At 41.2% G+C, this 21315-nt stretch overlaps 1 long non-coding RNA gene across 2 annotated transcripts in view; it reads right to left on the reverse strand.

Moving 5' to 3' along the window:
* Positions 1–445: 445 nt before the first annotated feature.
* Positions 446–21315, reverse strand: part of LOC109282076 (uncharacterized) — a 114120-nt gene continuing 93250 nt past the window's right edge. For both annotated transcript variants that reach the window (XR_009463103.1, XR_002088959.2), the window contains exons 2-3: positions 19365–19559; positions 446–1369 (exon numbers count right to left, since the gene is read on the reverse strand). This is a non-coding gene — a long non-coding RNA (uncharacterized LOC109282076). The remainder of the gene's footprint in view (positions 1370–19364; positions 19560–21315) is intronic.

The raw sequence follows: 21315 nt of genomic DNA on the forward strand, positions 1-21315 counted from the left end.
CAAAGAATTTAAGAGAATGACCTTTTTTAGACAAATCACTCTTATTTAATCCAAAATTCAACCAATCTATATCTGAAAGGTTCAAGGTACATACATCTTGCTCAAACACCATTAAACCTACAGGAGCTGTGACTTCATTAGGCACAGACTCACGCCAGTATTGGATTATGGCATGCAACTACGTTAGCACAGAGATCTAGACAAATTTGAGGGAGAAATGAAATTCTGTTGAGGGTGTTAGTTATTTTTCTTCAAATAGTTCTTATAATTTACCCTCTTATTATTTTAATGACCAGGCTACTACTTATTGCTGCTCAAGGCATTCTCACAAACCATCTACAATTTTTGTGCTTTCATACACATCTTTTGAAAAAGAAGAAAAAATTTCATTGCAAATCAAAATGGGTAAATTCAGCCAGTAAACTTGTGAACAGTGAGATAAAAATCAGTGTTTCATTACTTATTTATTTATTCATTTATTTAAAAATCTTTAACCAGAAAAATTCATTAAGATGGAATATCTCATATACAATGATGGCCTAGGGATGGGAGATGGATTAAAAAATGTAAATACTATTGGGTCTAATGTGTGTACCATTAACACAAATATGAAATTAATGTAAAAGTTTCTAACAGTATAAACTTAGCTTTAACTCTTTAAATATATGTTTAAAATAGTTAGTGTAGAATGGGTGATAAGCTGTAGATGATACATGCAGTAAACAAAGTGTCTCAAAAGAGACAAAATGTCAGCAAAATAATTGCTTGACAGTATTTTATACCAATTAATTCATTTGTATTTAATTAAAAGGAATCATAACAATTGTATGCCATATAAAAGCCCCTTAGCTCTGTAGTTTTCTGTTGCCTTTTCAGAATTTTCTTGGGCTGGATATTGTTAGTCTTTTTGAATAATTCAACTAAATTGAATTTTCTTTAATTATTCTATTTTTTTTTATGAGGAAGTAGCAATAAACAGCAGCTTTATATCTCCTAGAAATGAGAATTTCAGAGAGACTGGGAACAGGATTTTCAAAAGTTTATCAACAATTAAAAAACACAAATAAAAAGGACTGATATCCCTAAATCAGGTAGGTACTAAAGAAAATACATCTGCAATACTTAGCTCCTGGATCTAGGAGATCTACTGGGTGTGTGATGATCCCCAAAGCAAAATTTGAACAGTGACAGAAGTATAGAAGTGAGTAAGAACTTGAGTTTATCTCAGGTATCAGGTCCTTCTTTATGCCAGCCAAGACCTGTTTGCAAGGACTGCAAACCCTTCCAGACATGTAATCCATTTTAGGTTTTAACAACGATTGGACTGAGCTCCAGAAGGCAGGAGGAGTAGCTTTGAGTCACGCTGGGGCTAGAATGAGAAAAAAAGAAATCTCAAGAGTCCATCACCACCTCTCCCCCTACACATACACACATTTATTAGTATTCAACAGGAGCTGGGAAGGTGAGGAGCAAATAAGTCTCCTGTTTCCTCTTCCACGTGTTTCTTAAAACCTTTGTGTCACTCTTTGCAGAGAAGTAAGGAGACACATCCCCAGAAGCTAAGAGCCCATGCACCACCAAGCACTAATGCCACAACTCCAACACTAGCATGCACTACAACTGCCCCAGAGCTAAATGATCCTCCTCCAGCAGTTTCTTTCTTATCAGTATCCAGCAGTTCATAAGCATTTAGTAGACCTCTGCTTCAAGAGCTAAGCCTTGCTTATGGCTTCTTGATGTTACTCAAACATAAAGGATTTGGCACAAGGATCCATTTTTGGCCATTTTGGCATACCTAGAATGAAACACATTGGGGGACCATTAATTTAGCCTTTACTTTGCTAATTTGCAAACTTTATAACTCTCAGTAACTTCCCACATACCTAATCTAGGATACTTTAGCAAAATGCAGTATTCTGTGTGGGTTTAAGGAAAAGATGGGTGGTAGGATGCTATTCTTTGTATGATTTCCATAGTGCTCTGTTCATAACTAAAACAGTCTTCTTCCTAATTGTTAGAATGGGCTCTCAGAGACAAGCTGGGTTCTTTCTATCTTGCACATCATCAGTAGTGGTCTACAAGCCAGATTTAATTCTTCGTTCCACCTCTGGAAGTCAGTGGCAATCAACTGGAGTTTTTTAAGCAATCAGCTCAATATTATACCCAATGGAAAGGCATCCAAGTGCCTCTCTGTTGCTTTTGTATGTTCAATACCAGTAAAAATGAGCAAAATGTTATTTTATTACTGAAGTCAGCCAATTTGACTCTGACTACACATGGAGCAAATAAGATAAATAAGATGGTGGCATTTTCACATGAGCAGTTTCTAAGAGTAGTCTATAATTATAAAACCAAACTATGCTTGTCAAATTAAGTGAACAAACTGAGTTTTGTGGGACATTATCCATGATTATTTTATTGTTTAATCATTTAATAGCTAATTCATAAAATCTGATAATCTGCAATGGCTCCCTCAGTCATTAGTGCAAATTAACAAAGTTATATATGAAAAAAGGTAATTAAAATGGCAACTTTCATCATATGCTACAGTAACTATCAAACCTTTGATACAATGCATTCCTTAGGTATAGAACAAATAAACAGTGAAAAGGGCATGATTTTCAAATAAATTCATTTAGAAATTGAAATTGTAGATTTAGATTTACGTAGGTAACTGTCATACTGACAAACATACAAGAAAACTAGCAAAACAGATGTTTTATGAGGCTTGAGAATACAACGCTTTTGCTTGTGTACCATTCTGGCCAGGGATATAGTCGTCTCCTTCATATAAGTGCAAAGTGGCATAAATATTTTTGCAACAAATGTTTTGTTATTTAAGGGAATTGTTCTTCAGTATCAAGCTCACTGAAGAAAGCTCATGACAAAATATAATTATACCTTATAGGTATAGTCAAGTGTTATGACATATAAATACCTTACAGTTTTTCCTCTATTTTGCAGCATTGTCCATAGACTCCCTTGGCATAATTCTCATCTCCTAATACAAATCAGGACTAATTATTGATAAATATGTGAAGATACCCGAGTGAAAAAGTGCAAACCACAGTATGCTGGGAAAATCACTGAATTGTGTACTTTGGGCATACATGTTCCTTGTAGTATGATATGGGGAACTAGAGAGGATACATTTTATGAGGGTCTTGGCTTTGTATTGTTAATGGCTCAGAGTATTTACATACAACTCTATATATGCTGTATTATATAGACTCAAATGAGATGAGGTTTCCCCCTACCAGTGCTCCTCATCTTCCATTCACATACAAGGAAACCCCATTAAATACATTGGCTATCATTAAACTGCTAACTGTTCAACTTGATAATGGGTGGTTGGACCCAGACTATGCGAACAGGTCGGGGACGAAAGGGGTTCGGGGCCTTATTCCTCCCTCTTCTGTCTCTCCCTCCGTCGACAGAAAACACCCGAGGAGGCAGTGAGATAAACAATGCTTTACTCACAGTTTAGGCAGAAAAAAAACTTCTTAACAGCTGTTTCACCATTAAACTTGTTGGTGACTCGAGAGCTCCAAACACATTCAGATGGTATACCCAGTTGTAATAGGGGCGTCCGGGGGGAAGGGATTTCGTGGACGCAGGATCCTGGAAAGGGTGATCAGGCCTCTCCAAACTGATGCGTGGATCCATCCCTTCTTTTGGCGCGCTCGCCCTTTTAAATGGGCTGCATTCCCCCACCCCCTGCCAATCAGTGCGGGTCGGGGCCGCCGCTGTCAGGCCGCACCCACTACTTCCCCCACGCCATGAGCACGACTTGCTCCTACGTTTGGCATTTGGTCATCTTTCTCTCTTTTCTTTATCACACTAACAAAAGAAGTATGTGCTCAGTAAGGGAAACCAACTATGAAGTTGATTAAATGCAGCCATCACTGAGTATGACTATAAAACATATAGCCCATTTTGGGCAAACATACTGATGGGAACCTTTTGTTGTTGTTATTGTTGTTGTTATTGTTTTTACACATTTTATTAGACTCACACTAAAAATCACCGTAAACTTACAAAACTACACATTTTGAGCATTTTTGTTTAACCAAGACTTCATAGCACAGAAACAGCTACATATCAAAAACATACAGCTACATATATTAAACCCTTAAATAACATATATCAACTTCCCACCAAAACCAAACCCTTACAGAAATCTTTTTCTTCATACAGAACCCCATGTAATCATCTGTTACCTCATTAACACCTGAAACTCTCTGCCCCTCCCATCGGTCCTCTCTGTTGGTTTAACGAAACAAGTTAGCTAGTCCTTTTTCCTCCACTTCCTCTCCACCTCTTGTTCTCTGATCCCTTCCTTTGTCCCAATTTAAGTAGTATTTCAGTTCATGTGGCCCCAATTTCAGGCACTCTGTTAGTGAAAGCCAAACCTTTAAACACCCAGAGGTTTCTTACTTTCCATAAATTAGTTTTTAACACATGCTAATAAAGGTATTAATAAAATTCCTTCTGGTCCTTTTGGTATGAGTCCATATAATACCATCTCCTGCGCTAATAACAAGTTTATCTTGGTGACACTCAGAAAGCAGCAGACCCTTTCTTACACCTGCTTTGTATATGTACAATCCCAAAACACGTCCCACTGTTTCTTCTTCCCTGCACCTCTCCCTTGGGGAGCTTGATGAGCTTGTCAAGCCCCACCTATGTTGAACTTTTCTCACTGGCAAGATATTTCTTACAAGCATCCATGCTAGGTCACCATGTTCACCTTTTAGTTGTTTACCTGCCACCACTCTCCACATCTTCACTTTCACTTCTATGAAATTTCCCACTGGCACCATCCTGTCTGTCTCCCTTACCGCTTTCATCAATTTCTTATGATCCTCTAGCCCTACCCTTCCCAATCTTATACCTCTGCATGAACCTTCATCCTGATGTAATGAATTGGTGGTTGCCATGCCCGTGGACTCTTCAAATAGGTCTGATAGTCTCCCTGTTTCCTCAAAAATATGTGAAATCAGGTGATACGCATCGCTTTCCCCTCTCCCTCTATTACTGCCTTGCATCTCATACTTACATATTTCACATAGATGAACAATCCCAGAGTCTGGCAGCACCCCCCACCCCCTCTGCCTCTGCCCAATATCTCTTGCTTTGTACAGTTCAGCTCTAGCCAACCTTTCTCTTTTGGCATTCCAGAAAAACAGGCATATTTCCCTGTGTACTTTTGCTATCTGCCACCACATTGGTCAGAATACAATTCTAATATATAGAATAATTGGCAGTAGCAAGCCTTAAATGCTGCCATGTTACCAGCAAAGGACAGTGTCCTTTTGGACCATAACCAATTTATTTGCCATAGCCTTGCCATCACCTTTTCTCATACAATATTACCTTTCCCTTTGGCATCCATTGGGATACCTAGTACTCTGATTTCTCTCTCTCTTATTCAAAGGCCCAATTTCTCCAAGTCCTTCCAGTTGCCCACTCCCATTATCATAACTTTCAATCTATTTAGTTTAGCCCCCATCACTTCTCCATATTCTGATGTATGCTTTAGCACCCTTTCCATAAAAAGTTTATTTCTAAGTACTACATTTATATTATCCAAGTATAGTACACATTTTACTTCACCCCCTCCTGGTATCTTTATTCCACTTATGAACTTGTCTTTTCTTATTCTTTGTACTAAAGGTTCCATACCACACACAAATAGTAGTGTTGACAGGGGGCACCCTTGTCTCACACCTGTATGGATTTTAAAGGCCTTACTTAACTGCCCATTAACTTGGACTTGACTTTTGCCTTCTCTATACAATAACCTTATCCAATATATAAATTTCTCTGTGAATCCTATTTTTTCTAGTCCCTCAAATATGTAATCATGATCCATTCTGTCATATACTTTTTCTAAATCTAAGTTTGCTATTACTGTTTGTTTTCTGCTTCCACTTCAGAGATTTTTCTACCTAGTACTGAATATACTTGGTCTTCATGTATTATCTTTTGGAGATTTTTCCTCATCTTCAAAGCCAGCATTTTGACTATTAACTTATAGTCCATATTAAGGAGTGTAATTAGTCACCAGTTTTTGAGGAGTTCCTTGTCCTCTTTCTTGAGAGTAAGGTCACAACACCTCTTGTAAAATCTTTCCCTGGCTCTCCTGTTTCTATTATTTCCTTAACAAACTTCCACTATATCCCTCCCTACCAATGTCAAAAACTTCCTGTAAAATCCCATAGGCAGTCCATCTGCTCCTGGTGATTTCTCTCTTTTAAAGGTTTTTAAATGCTGCTCCACTTCCCTTAAGCTTATCTTTTCTTCCATCTTTTCTTCCTTCTTCTCTACTTCATCTTCAATACTTCCTCTTCCAAGAAATCCTTCATCATTTTCTTGACCGTTTCCTTCTTAGAATAATAAAATAATAGAAAATTAGGGCTGGAAGGGACATCAGGAGGTCATCTAGGCAAACTCCATGCTCAAAGCAGGACCAACAACAACTAGATCATTCCAGTCAGGGATATGTCAAGCTGGGCCTTAAAAACTTCCAAGGATGGAGATTCTAGCACCTCTCTAAGTAACTTGTTCAATTGTGTTACCACCATTTTAGTGAGAGAGTTTTTCCTAATATCCAGCCTCCCTTACTGCAACTTGAGACCAAGTCATGTGCTCCAGCCCCCAAACCATTTTTGTTGCTCTCTACTTCCCTCAATCTGTGGGCAGCGCTCCTACTAATGCAGCCCAGTATGCTGTTAGCCTTCTTGGCAACAAGGACACACTGCTGACTCTCATCCATCTTATTGTCCACTATAACCCCAGGTTCTTTTCTGCAGAGTTGCTGCTTAGCCAGACTGTCTCCAGGCTGTATCAGTACATGGGATTCTTCTGTCCTATTTGCAGGACTTTACACTTGTCCTTTTTGAACCTCATGAGATTTCTTTTGGTCCAATCCTCCAATTTGTCTAGGTCACTCTGAATCCTAGCCCTATGCTCCAGTGTATCTACTATACCCCCTCAACTTGGTATCATCTGCAAACTTGCTGTGGATGCACTCCAGCCCATTTTTTAGATCATTAATGAAGATACTGAATAAAACCAGCTCAGGACCAACCCCTGGGGCACTCCACTTGATACCAGCTAGACATTGACCCATTGAGCCTGACAGTCCAGCTAGCTTTCTATCCACCTTATAGTCCACTCATCCAACCCATATTTCCTCAGCTTGCTTGTAGGAATGCTGTGAGAGACTGTATTAAAAGATTTGCTAAAATCAAGGTATATTATGTCTACTGCTTTTCCCACATCCACAGAGCCAGTTATCTCATCATAGAAGCAATCATGTTGGTCAGGCATGACTTGCCTTTGGTGAATCCATGCTGACTGCTCCTAATCACCTTCTTATCCTCCAAGGGTTTAGAAATGGATTCTTTGAGGACCTGTTCCATGATTTTTTCAGGGACTGAGGTCAGGCTGTCTCATCTGTAGTTCCCTGGATTCTCCTTCCCTTTCTTAAAGTTGGGCACTATATTTGCCCTTGCCCAGTCATCCAGGACCTCACCTGACCACCATGAGTTTTCAAAGATAATGGCCAGTGGTTCTGCAATCATATCAGCCAACTCCCTCAGCATCATTAGTGATGTGTAGGGGGTGCATGGCCTGAGCATGGCGGTGCACCCCCGAGCGAAAAGGCACCACCAACTGCTGTCAGCACCTGAGGCCAATCACCGTTCGCCCCACCTCCCCCCACCACCAACACTGGCGGAGGCATCTATGGGCAGTCTGCGATCGCTGCTGGCCGCTGCCAACACTGCTGGTGGTGTCTGTGGGTGGTTGCTGACCACCGGTTGGTGCTCGCCACCCCACCCACCACTGACAGTGCCACAGCTGCCTGCAGGAGTCCCCAACTTGCTGCTGACATGCTTCTGCCACTGACAGCACCACTGCCACCTGCAGGAGCTCGCCATGCCCCCCCGCCCCCCCCAGCCTCCAGGGGCATGCGGCGTTCATGCTCAGCACTGTCAGAAGCATTGCCCAGCCCCGTGGACTTGTACACACCAGCTTTAATAAATAGTCCCTAATCTGCTCTGTCACCACTGAGGGCTGCTCACCTTCTCCCTAAACTGTGTTGCCTGGTGCAGGAGTCTGGGAGGTGAGCTTGCCTGTGAAGACTGAGGTGAAAAAAGGCATGTGTACTTTAACCTTTTTCTCATCATCTGTTACTAGGTTGTCTCCTCCATTTAGTAAGGGACCCACATTGTCCCTAACCTTCCTTTTGTTGCTAAGCTACTTGTAGAAACTCTTCTTGTTACCCTTCATGTCCCTTCCTAGCTGCAACTCCAATTGTGCTTTGGCCTTCCTGATTTCCTCCCTGCATGCCCGAGCAATATTCTTATACTCCTCCCAAGTTTTTTGTCCAAGTATCCACTTCTTGTAAGCTTCCTTTTGGTGTTTAAGCTCACCGAAGAGTTCTCTGCTCAGCCAACCTGGTCACATGCCACATTTGCTGTTCTTCCTATACATCAGGGTGGTTTGTTCCTCTGCCCTGGTACAGCTCTTCTAGTATAGCAATTCATAAAATCTTCTCATCACCTCCAACACCTCCTTCTGCTTTCCCACCCAGGCACCACCTTCCTCTTGAACTGCTTTAAGCTCTCCTTTTGCTGCTTTCATTCTGTCCAAAAAGTATTGAGAGCACTCTTCATTTTCTCCCACTCAGGGTGCTTTTGCTAAGAAAATTTTCTCTCTCATCTTTCTTTTAAACCAGGTTTTTAACTCTTGCCTTGTTTCTTTTAGCTCTTTTCATACCTGTATTCCTTCTGCAGCTTCCTTTAGCAGCTCCTTCAGTTTCCTTTGCATCTCTCTTAGCTCTTTGATTCTTTCCCCAACATATTTTTGGCCTTCCTTCCTGCAGAATTCTCCTTCATCTTCTTCACTATTATCCACCATTATATCTGGTACTCCCAAAATATTTCTTCAGTGTTCACCACCCTTCATACTATCTTGTGTACGCTTGACATATCCCTTCATCTTGTAATGGTCACATATTTAACCTCCACAGTCCTTTCCTTCTCATGGGGCTTTTACCAAGATTCATTTCCATCTCCTGCATCTGGTGATTACTAAAAGCCACATGTATGGTTTCTTTCTTCCTTAACCCAATTTCTTTTGATACAAGCATAAAGTAAAATCTTGATTGTTTCTTTCCACTGGGGTCTGCTGTAGTGAGAACTTTCTCCCCTGCCCGCATATCTCTTAGCGACTCTTCTTTTATTTGTTAACAGTCTGGATGAGCTGTCTAAAACTATTTCCTCCTTCCCCTGTTCTGTCACCCACTTTGATTATACAACTGAAATCTCCTGCTATTATGCAGGGTCTCTGTCTGACCATGTAAACTGCTAGCTTTTTAAATACTGCATTTCTTCCTTCCCTCCTCTGGTGATGCATATACATTGAAAATTTCTAATTCTTTTACCATGACTGATAGTATCATTTGTTGCAATGTGCCACTGATGACTTCTTCTATCTGCTTTGCTCTCAGCTCTGGGTTCTTGAATAATATTGATATTCTTTCACTTTGTTCTCATTTGTCCATGACCACCAGGATGGTCCCCATCTCCACCTTTTCTCAAAGTGGTTATAATCCTTCTCTCCTGGTATACCAAATTCTTGTGGGCAGATTATGTCTGCCCTTACTTGGTTCAACACTGGCTCAATCTGTTCTCATCTTTTCCTTTTTAAGATACTCCTGACATTAAGCAAAATTATTTTCAATGTCATTTGTGCCTGAAAGTTTGCACTTAAAGAATTTTTTTGCAACAATCTTGTTGGTCTAATAAAAGATACCATTTCTACCACGAGTTCTCATTGCTAAAGTCTAGGTATATCACATCCTCTGGTCTCCCTGCATCCACAGAGTCAGTCATCATAGAAGGCAATCAGGTTGGTTTTAAAAGATGATGGTCAGTGGTTCTCCAATCACATTCACCAACTCCATCCACACCCTCAGGTGCATCCCATGTGGCCCCATGGACTGGTACACATCCAGCTTTTCTAAATAGTCCCTAATCTGTGCTTTTGCCACTGTTGGCTGCTCACCCTCTCCCCAAACTGCTGCCAGGTGCAGTAGTCAGGGAGGTGACCTTGCCTGTGAAGACTGAGGTAAAAAAGGCTTTAAGTACTCTGGACTTTTCTGCATCCTGTCTCTCTAGGTTGCCTCCCCCATTTAGTAAAGGACCCACACTTTCTATGATCATCCTCTTGTCTCTGATGTACTTGTAGAAACCCTTCTTGTTACCCCTCACGTCCCTTGCTAGCTGCAACTCCAATTGTGCTTTGGCCTTGATTTCATTCTTGCATGCCTGAGCAATATTCATACTGCTCCCTAGTTGTTTGTTCAAGTTTCCATTTCTTATAAGCTTTCTTTTTGTGTTTTAGCTTAGTGAAGAGTTCTATGCAAACCAAACTGGTCTTCTGCCATGCTTGCTAGTCTTCCTGCATATTGGGATGGTTTGTTTCTGCACCCTCAGTAAGGTTTCTTTAAAGTAAAGCCAACTTTCCTGGATTCCTCTCCCCCTCAGACTGGCCTCCCCAGGCATGTCCACATGAGTGTGCACGTGCCTCTTGCCCCGCCTCAAATCCCTTTGAGGCAGGGCAACAGGCACATGTGGGAACACAAAAATGTTCTCCGTGCTGCAAGTTTGCAGTGCAGGGAGAAAATTAGACCCCTGGATATCCAGGGGTCCAAATAAATCAATGTTTAAAAAAGTGGGGCAGGGCATGGTCCTGAGGCAAATGGAGGCTGGGTCCTCCACAGAGACGCTCTGGCTGCCAGGGTGTCTCTATGATTGGCCCTCACCCTGGTGCTGAAACATGAGGCTGGCTAGGCTGCATGTTCAGCACCAGGGTTCTGGTGCTGGTGGGGGGCCAGAGGGGGCCAGTGGGGGGTCAGGGGAGCTGGAGAAGGGGGGAGGGGACCATTGGGAGGACCCCAATGGCCCCGCCCAGCCCTTCTGAGTCCCCTGACCCCTGCTGGGGCTGGCCCCATCCTCCCAAGCCTTCCCCCACCCCATACATTAAGAAAAGAAAAAAAACCCCAGCACTTACCGGCAGTTAAGCTACCAAGTGGCTTACTGGGGCCCCGCCTGCACAGTGCAGGGCAGGCTGACAGCCCCAGCAGCCCCAGTCTGAGCCCTCCTGCCCCCCCCCACTGTTCTGTGCTGCCCCGGGGGCTCTGCCAGGAGGCCGCGGAGCCCCCCACCCCTGCTTCTCAGGTAAGCAGAGGCTTTTTTTCCCCATTTTTTTCCTGTTCTTTTTCTGGGTTTTTTTTTTAAAGTGATGGTGCCTGGGGTTGTGGGGGTAGCCATGGGGGCCTGGAGGTGCAAGTTGGGGGGGTGATGCTGGGTGGGGAAGCCATTTGGGGGTCTGGGAGAGCAGGGGGTGGGGCTGGATGAGGCAGCCACTGCGGGGCTGCAGCAGCTGGTGGGGGATGGGGCCAGGTGGAGCAGCAATCAGGAGGATGGGTTGGGGCATGTGGGCCTTACAGGCGTTGGTAGCCTCTGCGGGGGCCATTTGGCCCCTGTTGGTGGGCCATACCCCTTGTGTGGGGGCTGAATCCCCTGTTGGAGGGATGAACCCCTTGTGTGGGGGCCGAATTCCCTGTTGGGCAGCTGAACCCCCTGTTGGGGGGCTGTAGCCCTTGTGTGGGGGATGAACACTCTGTTGGGGGGCCAAACCGCTTGTGTGGGGGCCATCGCCCTGTGGGAGGGCAGCAAAACTTGTATTCATGAATTCATAAAACATGTATTTAGACTTCACTTTATTATTATGATAAGAGACTTGCTTTAACACTGTAAGATATAGCAATAAAATATTGTCCAACTGATTGCTGTCTCTGTCTCACTCTCTCTTTTTATAGTGGTCTTTTGTTTTACTTGTGGAGGAACATGGATTTGGGGGTATTTTACAGAGTGACTTTGGGATATTTTTTATCAGGGATTTTTCAGTTTTCCAACAGGGAACACCAAAATTCCTGCTGGGGAGGCCAGTGGCAGAACCTGCCTGCTCAGAGCTGGCATCTTGGACCCAGCTGGCTATGGCTGACCTCCTGGACAAGTGGGGCCAGGAGGACATGCCTTGACAGTTCAAGGCAGGCCACCACACCCGGAACATCTTCCAGGCGATAGCTGCCCAGATGGCCAGGCAGGGGGCACAAATGGCAGTAGTGCTGCACAAAGGCCAAACCTGCAACCACAGTCCACTGGCAGCTGACCCAGAGGGGCAGATGCCTCTGCTGGCTCTGCAGTCCCCATCCAAGTCTGGCAGGTGCACAGCAGGTCACAGCCAGGCAGCAGCCCCCACTACCAGACTGCTGCAGTGGGTAGAGGGCGCAGGGAACTCTCAGGACTGCTTCAGCAATCCAGCTGGCACAAGGGGCAGTGTCCCCAGGTACCAATTGGCTAGGCCCCAGAAGCTCCCGAGAGCTAGTAGCCCTGAGCTACTTGCCAAGGCAGCTTTTTATAGCACAGCAGGGGTGCTGACCCTCGGCTCTAGCTCCCCCTGGCTGAAGATCTGGGGGGAGTGAGGTAAGGTTATTTTGCCCCAAGTGGCACAATTTGCTCTATACCAAAGTGCGTGTCCAAGCACATGCACTGAAGTAAAAAGCCCTGGCTCAAATTTGCACCGCTTCTATTTGAGCTGCTGCAAGTGCACGTGTTTGCATGTGTGGATGCACCCCCAGGGGATTCTGCTCATGAGTTCCCTGAGTGAGTCAAAGTCTGTTTTTCTGAAGCCCAGAAATGCATAAATTCTGAATGAACTAAGCCTTTGGGTACCCATCAACACTAACTATTTACTTGAAAGTTAGTGTTTCCAAATGTATCCCTTACTTTTATGTGCTCAGGTAGAGCAGAGCTTGACAGTAAGGGAGTGGGGAAGAAGTTGTGGGGACAGGGGAAAAGGGGGCTACCTCACCCCCAAGATTTACTTTCCCTGCTGTAGCAGTGGGAGCAGCACAAATTCAAGGCAAGCCTCCAATATTTAGATTCTACACCTGCAGAACTATAACATGTTTATAATTTTTCCATATATAGAATCAAATTATTTGGGGGTGGGTTATCTTATAACCAGGGTCATCTTATATTCTAGTAAATATGGTAACTTTGGTCACTCAGCCTACTTAATATACATCTCTCTTCCATTTCTGATTGCCTGATGCATCAGACATAGCTAGTGAAATCTATCTTTTAATTTAAAGTCTTTTCTCATTCCAGTCAGGTACCATTTACAGTTCTAACATCATCTCCTTATATTTGTTGCTCTTTGCCATTTGTACCTCACTTAGCTATTCAATTCTGCCTCCCATTGGAGGTTTCATGTGACAAGGGCTACAGTTAGTCAGCAGGACAATGCACATACACAATTCCTTAAGCTAGCTTTTATGTCTGATGAACAGCATGTTATCCTGTTTAGGTCTGGTTAATGTCCACAGATGAATTTCTGGCTGCCTTTATTTTCCCCTAGTTTCGGGTATGATATGGCCACACAATCTTTCTGTAAGCTCATGTCATCTTACTCATTTAAATGCTAACATGTTCTGTTTTCACAGGAATGTTACAGTATCTTGAGGAAAGGATTTGCATTTTTCTGCTTTGTGCCAGGGAATGATATTTTCTGTCATTTTGCACTACCATAAACTTCTGTTAGGAATTCGAGCACTTCACAATCCATATAGAAGAAACCGTGTCTCTTAACATACATTAGGAATGCATTCTGGATGGGTCTTGTACTCCAGTTCAGGCTTTCAATATACTTTATTTCAGTTCAGCTGCAGACCTGTGAAAATCTTAATCTAGTCGTTTGGAAATATAGATTTCATTGGCTATTGTGAGTCATTTGTGACTGCAACAAGTTAATCCTGGAGTGGATTTCTGTATTTGGCTCAGGGGAATGCCACTTGCACGCTTGTTTCAAAGGTTGTTGTAATTTATGTTCTATACCCTTATGCCAAATTCTACTGTGTGTGGACAAATGTATGTGGAGGGATGAATCTAAAAGAAATAATTTCAAGGAGGTATGTATGGGGTTGTGATAGTATTGGTTAAATAAAATTAAAAAAGGGGTGGAGGGGAAAGAAATGAAGAAAAAATGCCTATGAGCTATTGACATATAAATTTTTAAATAATTCTAGACTTGCATCATCATTAATGCTTGTCTTCCTTGCTGTTTGGCCCAACAACTTCATAATCAGCACATAAAGAAAATACAACCTGATACAGCTTTTGTAAGGTTGTTTTGGGTCAGTTCTGCTTTCAATTCATTTTCTTCTATATTTATTTTGTGCAGAGCTGTGTATTTCATTACTTTATGTTGCTGGTTGTTTGGAAATTTCCATAAAGCTGTTCTGGGAAAACTGCTCAAGATTAGCTACAATTTTCTATTTACATTTTGATAGTAAAACATTTTAGTATACATTGTTCTAATGCTACTTAACTATTGCACCCATGCTACAGCTGTGCAAAAGGACTTTACCTAGAGACAAAGCAGTCTTCATCTTTCTTCCTTTTGTCTTCAGTACACTTGGCTCCAACAAATGTATATGAAATGATATTTCCTGAGCACTGACCTTTTTGATGCTTACGTGGACTCAGCATCTTAATTGCTGTTAGTGCGGATCACCTAAAACTGGTGCATAATTTCTCAAGACATTCATAGGTGATCTACCATTGATATTCACTCTAACTAACAGCAATACAAAAATCTGTAAATCCCATAAAACTTTCTGCTGCTTCATTTTAAGTTATTTTAAGAGAAATGATGTGGTCTAGTAACAGTTGTTGCCTTTTGCTTGACTGGAAATTTGTATGAAACTTGTTATGAGAAAATAATACAGCAGGTTGTATGGTTCAACTTGATTAACAGGAGGCTTTTATAAGTAATATACCACTGCTGCTTATACTGTACACACCAAACATTATTGCACTAGATATTTTTCTGCATGGAGTAGACTTTATCAAAAAATTATATTTCCTGCTTAATGACATTTTGGAAACTTATTGTATGTAGTGTCCCCATCTTAAATGCTGTTAGTGTGAATCATCTGAAGCTGGTTTATAATCTTTGTAATATATTTATAGGAGACCATTGCTCTACAGTGTTCTAAATTTCCTGCTTATGATGCAATGGCAAAAGTCATTAAACATTAGCAGTAATAGTATTTTCCCTGTAATAAAGTGTTAATTACTTCCACATGTTAATCGAGTTGGGGGGAGAGAGATTTTTGCTATTGTTACTGTGCCTAAAATAATTTCCATGTGATAATTTTCCAGGATATCAAAAACTGAATAATTATGCACTAATTAAGAAAGTAGAGCCTGCTCTGGAGTTAAGACTGCATTAATTTTAATGTTTTTACAGTCCTTTAATTGGGGAAAGGGCTGTAAATTGAGAGCTGACGCACTCTCCTACCATAAGCAGGCCTGCCTTTGCAATCTGCCTCCTATATACTGCAACCCAAGGTCAACACAAGTTTGCAAAATCCCTCTGCTCTTCATACGAAATGTATTGGTGGTGAAGCGTGCATCTATCACTCTGACAAGCATTTAACTCTCCAAGAGCACATGCTCTCACTTCTTAAATTATTAATTGCATTAAATACATTTTCATATCGTGGACTGTTTGCTACAAACTGTTCCCTGGTAGGGAGAGGCAGTCCCCCCACAGTATGATACAGCTTGCCTTCTGTTGTTTCAATGCAGAAGTACTATGCTTAGGAAGCTTATATTTGAAGGGCTTAGACATGAAATAAACTACAAAAGTAAGGATTATTGAAAAAGTCACCTTAGAAAAGTATTATTTTCATGTTGGGAAGTTGGCTTGATTTCCTCCCCTCCCACTTGTGTTTGCCGCCAGTATGCAGAAGTCCATATTTTTTGGTTTGTTTGTGTCTTTAGACTTATCAGTCTCTGCAGTTTTCCAGGGTATTCTCCCTGTCACACCATTATCACAGGCAACGGCATCATCATTCGCCTCATTATCATCTGCGGGTCATTCCATTCCAAAATGGTTTAGTGTTACAACTAAAAGGAGGAATCTGGCAAATGGATCATATTATCTCCTGCGCTCACTCTGGTATTTGAATGCATTATACAAAATGCAGTTTTTATATTAACAGGCATCATGACCTTTGCCTATAACATGCTTATTTCAAGCAATGCCTGCTAGTGCTGCTAGAATTTTGATTCTGCCAGTGTTTCTATTGTAAGCCTTATATTTATACCTCAGCCATGCCAAATGGGCTCCAAGCCTGCAGATGCAATGTTAAGACCCAGGCAGGGGCAAGTGGAGGGGAAGCAGCAGCTCAAATCGTTCCCCAGTGACTGTTAGTCAACTTGAGGAATGCCATCAATTGGATCCTGGAAGAGACTTATTCAGAGGCATTCTACTTAAGCAGGGTGTTGCCTTTGAATTTCAATATTAATGAAATTAAAGGGGTACATAAGAAAGACAGGTAGGTTTGGATTTGCATGCAAGTCTGGAGGACTGCTTGACTGAGGGGAAGTGGATATACCTTAGATGAACATTTGCAATGAACTGTTTTAAGTCACAGGGCCAAATATTGATTGGAAAATATTCTGGCAACCAAAGGGAAGGCAGCATAGACAGCATGCTCAAGACATGTAAAGAATGTCTTACAGCACTTTAAAGCTATCTTTCACAGATGTGGGGTTCCTGGATTCAGGATAAAGATGTAGGAAATGTAATTATGACATAAGCTATTGGATGATTCAAACAATGAGGCAGGATCAGAGGACCCAGTACAATAAAACTTTTGGAAAATGTTCATGTCAAGATTTCAGACAGTTTTGAGGGCCTACTTTTGTTGGAGATTCTAAATTTCAAATCTATCTTTTATCTCACTTCCTCATTTCTGTCTGGGCCTGAAAGGAGCTGCTATATAATTTAGAGGAAAAATATAACCTATCTACAGAAATTTTTACTTATTCTATAAAAGTTGGTTTAGAATTGCGTCACTGATGTTGAATAATTTTACAAAGCTAGCAAGTTTATCATTTAAAAAAAAAAATAGAGTACTTACTATGGGACTCTGTTATATTTCTATAGAAGCCACCATCTGAAACCTTTAATGTACCTTTAAATAAACTAGCTGTCTTGCTGTTATTCCTATGATACAGGCCTCTACCTCCACTAGAGATTGTCTATACATCTCACTAGAGGCTTGGGAAAACTCCATCTCTAAACTAAGGGTCTCTCTTAATTCTCCTGAAATTTCAGCTTCCGTGCATCACTGGATACCTATATTTTAATAGCACCACTGTAGACAAGATTAACATTCAGCATCAAGTCAAAGATCCACTCATAAATATCTTTATAGTATAGATCATCAACCATCAGTTCAATAACATTTCAACAATAAAGACAGATAGGATGCTGTGCATTCAAAGGTGCTGTAGTATATAGTAAATCCCAGGCACTTCCAGTGATGTTTCAAGCATGATTTTAAGATTCCTTTAAGTGCATCAATACATTTTGACACACTTCACTCTGAAGCAATATAAAATACATTGACATGAGATGAAACCAAGCTGCTTCAAAGGATGTTTTTAAATTGGTCTCTTCTAAGAACGCAGAAATTAAATCCTAAAATCCTTGTTTAAATAGAAAAGGACAGGGACCGGCAACTCTTTTAAGCCCTAGGCCAGAACAACTCTGCTTCGGTCCAGTGCAAGCTGGGTGGCTTTGGAGGAGTATCAGCAGTAGGGGTGCTTCCTATGTGCCCTGGCCAGAACTATGCAACTGGGGTGCCTGCACCATCTCTGCTTTTCCCAGTCCCAGGCTCCCTATGTGAGTGCAGCTTTCAGCCAGAGAGAAGTTGGGCTGGAGCTGGGCAGCTGGACGCAACTACCATGCTCCTACCTCCTTCACCCACACTCGTACTGAGACTGGCCCTGGCACAGTTGTCCGCTGGCTGGAAGCTACATTCATGTCACAGCCTTGGGGAGGCAGGGCAGAGAGAAGCGGCACCAGCACAGCACACCTTTCAGCTCTTTGTTTCTGGCACAGCTGCTCTCTGGCTGGAAGCTGCACCCACACCACAGCCCTGGGGAGAGGGCAGAGAGAAATGGCAGCAGCATGGGCACAGCATGAAGCTCCCTGGGCCTGGCACAGCTCCTCACTGCTCAACCCTGTGCAGACATGGGCACAGGAATGGGCACAGGCACAGGCAAAGCCCTGCAGCTCTGCGGGCCCAATTCAGTGATCCCGTGGGTCATATGTTGCTGATCCCTGGGATAGGATATGCAATTCAAAGATAGTTTCACTTTGTCTATTGCTCCATTGAGCATCAGTATTGGAGTCAGTCACCAAAACGTACAGGGCATATTATGAACAATGTGTTGTGCAGTTGGGAAAAATTAAGGGTGGAATCATAGTCTGAAGCCTGAATGTTGTAGCTATTTTTAAATTTAAATAAGTTCCTGGAATTGTTTTGATATAGTTATTCGTGGATCAAGTTGTGAGGGGACAGAATACCCCCTTTTTAACCATTGTCCATTTCCCCCATAGGTACTCATTTCTTTGAGCTTCCATTTTAACAAGTATTGCTCTTTGTGCTTTGTTTCCCCCCTTTTAAGGTGGCAAAAGTTAGACTCCTTGAAGATTGGAGCACATTATATATTTTTGTCCTATTGGAAGACTACAGAACATCAATGCAATGATCAGTATCCCTGCTGCTTAGGAGAAAAAGACTGTAGAGAAGTTCACAGAGAAAAATTATGTAAAGGCTAGCAGGGACATTTTTCAATTTCACCCAACACTTTTTTTTCTTCTGCTCCACTTTCTGCATTACCATTGCATTAATTAGAAATTTAGGTAAATGACATAAGTGCCCTAATTTTTTATTTCTGCCAGGAGAACAATTAGGCCATTAGAAGTAACAAATGGTCTGGACGTATGTTGCCTGTTGAAAATTTCAAGCTGCATTATTTCTGACAAGAAAAAAACAAATAATAGTTGTTTTGGCCAATTTTTACCATAAGCAATGTCAGCTTTAGCAGATGCAGTGTACCACTGGCTTTTTTTTCTATTGTCATGGCTCATTAAAGTATGCTGACTCTTGTGGATTCCCATTTCCTTTAGGTAAATAGTTATTTACATGAACTACGACATTTTTCTTTGGTGACAATTTCTAATTGTTCAGGCAACCAAGGGTGATATATTAACCACTCGAAATAAAGCTTCACCTATGAAATAAATTACTTTAAATTAACTATCCTTTCAAAGGAAAGGCAAAATTTCAAAATGGACAAATTAGGCCCTTCTTAGCCACATATGGTAAGTGTTTTAAGCATTTCCCCATTGGTACTTACTCCAGAGAACAATTCTTCATGATGGAGTGGAAGACTTGTTTGCTCATTTGGGGGTCCTATTTAATGCCAGTGTTTGCCAACATTGTAGTCAGGTCTAATGCTGTGGCTGAGCACTGTTCCTTCTGCTCATTATTCTGCACTTTGATAACTTCATACCCTTTGCCTTTCCTTTTAACTCTTTCTCTGCCACAGATGCTGAAATGAAATAGGGAGAAAAATTCAATACTTCCAAGATGTTTTCATAAAAAATGATCATTGTGATTAACACAAAAACCCTGAAACCATTACTGCTCTTCAGAGTATGGAGTTACCTTTTCTTTCTTTCTTTCTTTCTTTCTTTCCTTTTTTTTTTTTTTTTGACAGCTGCACTGATGCATTCACACAACAAATAGGAAGTTAATCACAGCCTGCTAAAGTGATGGGTTTGTGTTTTCAATCTATATTTCTTAGTGAATAACTAAAGCCAGTGAGCCTGATTCTGTTTTCAGTTACCCATGTAAACTAAATTAGACTTAATGGAGTTATACTTGTGTAAGATTGTATTGGGGTAAAATTTCCATTAATTCCTAAAACTCACTTTCAGAGTGAAAGTCAGAAGGTTTTAAGTGCTCAATAGCCACATTTTTAAAGGTATGTAGGTGCAGAATTGTGTTAATTTTCAAAAGCACCTAAATGCTGTTAGAAATGAGGCTTACATTCCTAAATCACTTGGGCATTTTTTAACATTTTATCCATCTCCCTTCCCCCCCCCCCCCCATGTGTGAGCTGGGCCAAATATTACAAAATGCAAACATCATAAAACATGTTTTTCTAATTTAAGTCATAGCTTGACCACATTTCAGTGCCTACATTTTGTATTTAGAAAGTAATAACTTCTTACAAGGAAGCATCCAATCAGTTTAAATTATGCTCAGTTTGTTTTTATGGTTTCCCATGACTTTTTTAGTCCACTGTAGTTTCCCTTTTCCCACACTTTAAATGCCAGTATGTCAATACATTGGAATGTATCAGACTATTTTGTGTAATTTGAATACACTTTTGAAATGGATTCTTCTACAAAAAGACTTGGATGTGGTGCATCCATTTTAAAAATACAAAATTAGATGAAGTTTTCTTTTTTTGTTCTGCTTATATAGGTGTAATTTAATTAATGCTTCTTTTGATGCTAATATTAACCATATACTAATATAAACAGATTGATCAGTAAAAATGGGTGTAGCTCTTAACACATGTTTTTACTTTCTGTTTAATTATGTTGATTAGGTTTATACCCCAGTTTGGCACCACCTTGCTTGTCTTAATATGTTGTTGATGAAACCATGTGGAGATCTGACCTTATTATAATAGTGGCAAACCTCATTTGGTTACCTTTAGCTAATTAAAACATACACAGTACCATTCTATCATTATTCATCTTGTTCTCTGTTTTCATTGTATCATGTTGTTATCCTGCAAAGTAAACCTTATTGTGAGCTTGCTGTCTCTCCTTTTCACAATAAAACCTTATGCATTTCCTATAATTAGGAGAGGTGTTTATTTCACTGGCCAGTTGTCATAACACTGATTACTAAAATAATTTGTGTAAAGGGATGTGAATTTTTAAATTAAGGTTTGGTGCAAAATGTACTGTGGTTCTGTATTGGTGCATGTGTGCATGGAAAAACAATAGACGTCACATAGACAGCCACCTGCCAATCATTATGTTAACAGAAGGGGTGGGTCTACAGTCTAGGTTTCTCTGGATTTCTTTATGCTTGTCAGCAACCCTTTGCAGCTTCTTGCTTTATTTACTGCAGACTGGGATGCTGCGTAGGAAAAGAGCAATAATTGCAAAAGCTAAGGTCACTGGAATAGTTCATGTGACTGGTTTTGGGAAATGGAACATTTCATCTTTCAATCAGGCTTCTATTGGTAGTGATCCAAATCCATTACAGTAATATTTTGTTACCCA

The sequence above is a fragment of the Alligator mississippiensis genome, chromosome 6 (genome assembly GCF_030867095.1).
Source record: "Alligator mississippiensis isolate rAllMis1 chromosome 6, rAllMis1, whole genome shotgun sequence".
In the NCBI taxonomy this organism is placed as follows: Eukaryota; Metazoa; Chordata; order Crocodylia; family Alligatoridae; genus Alligator; species Alligator mississippiensis.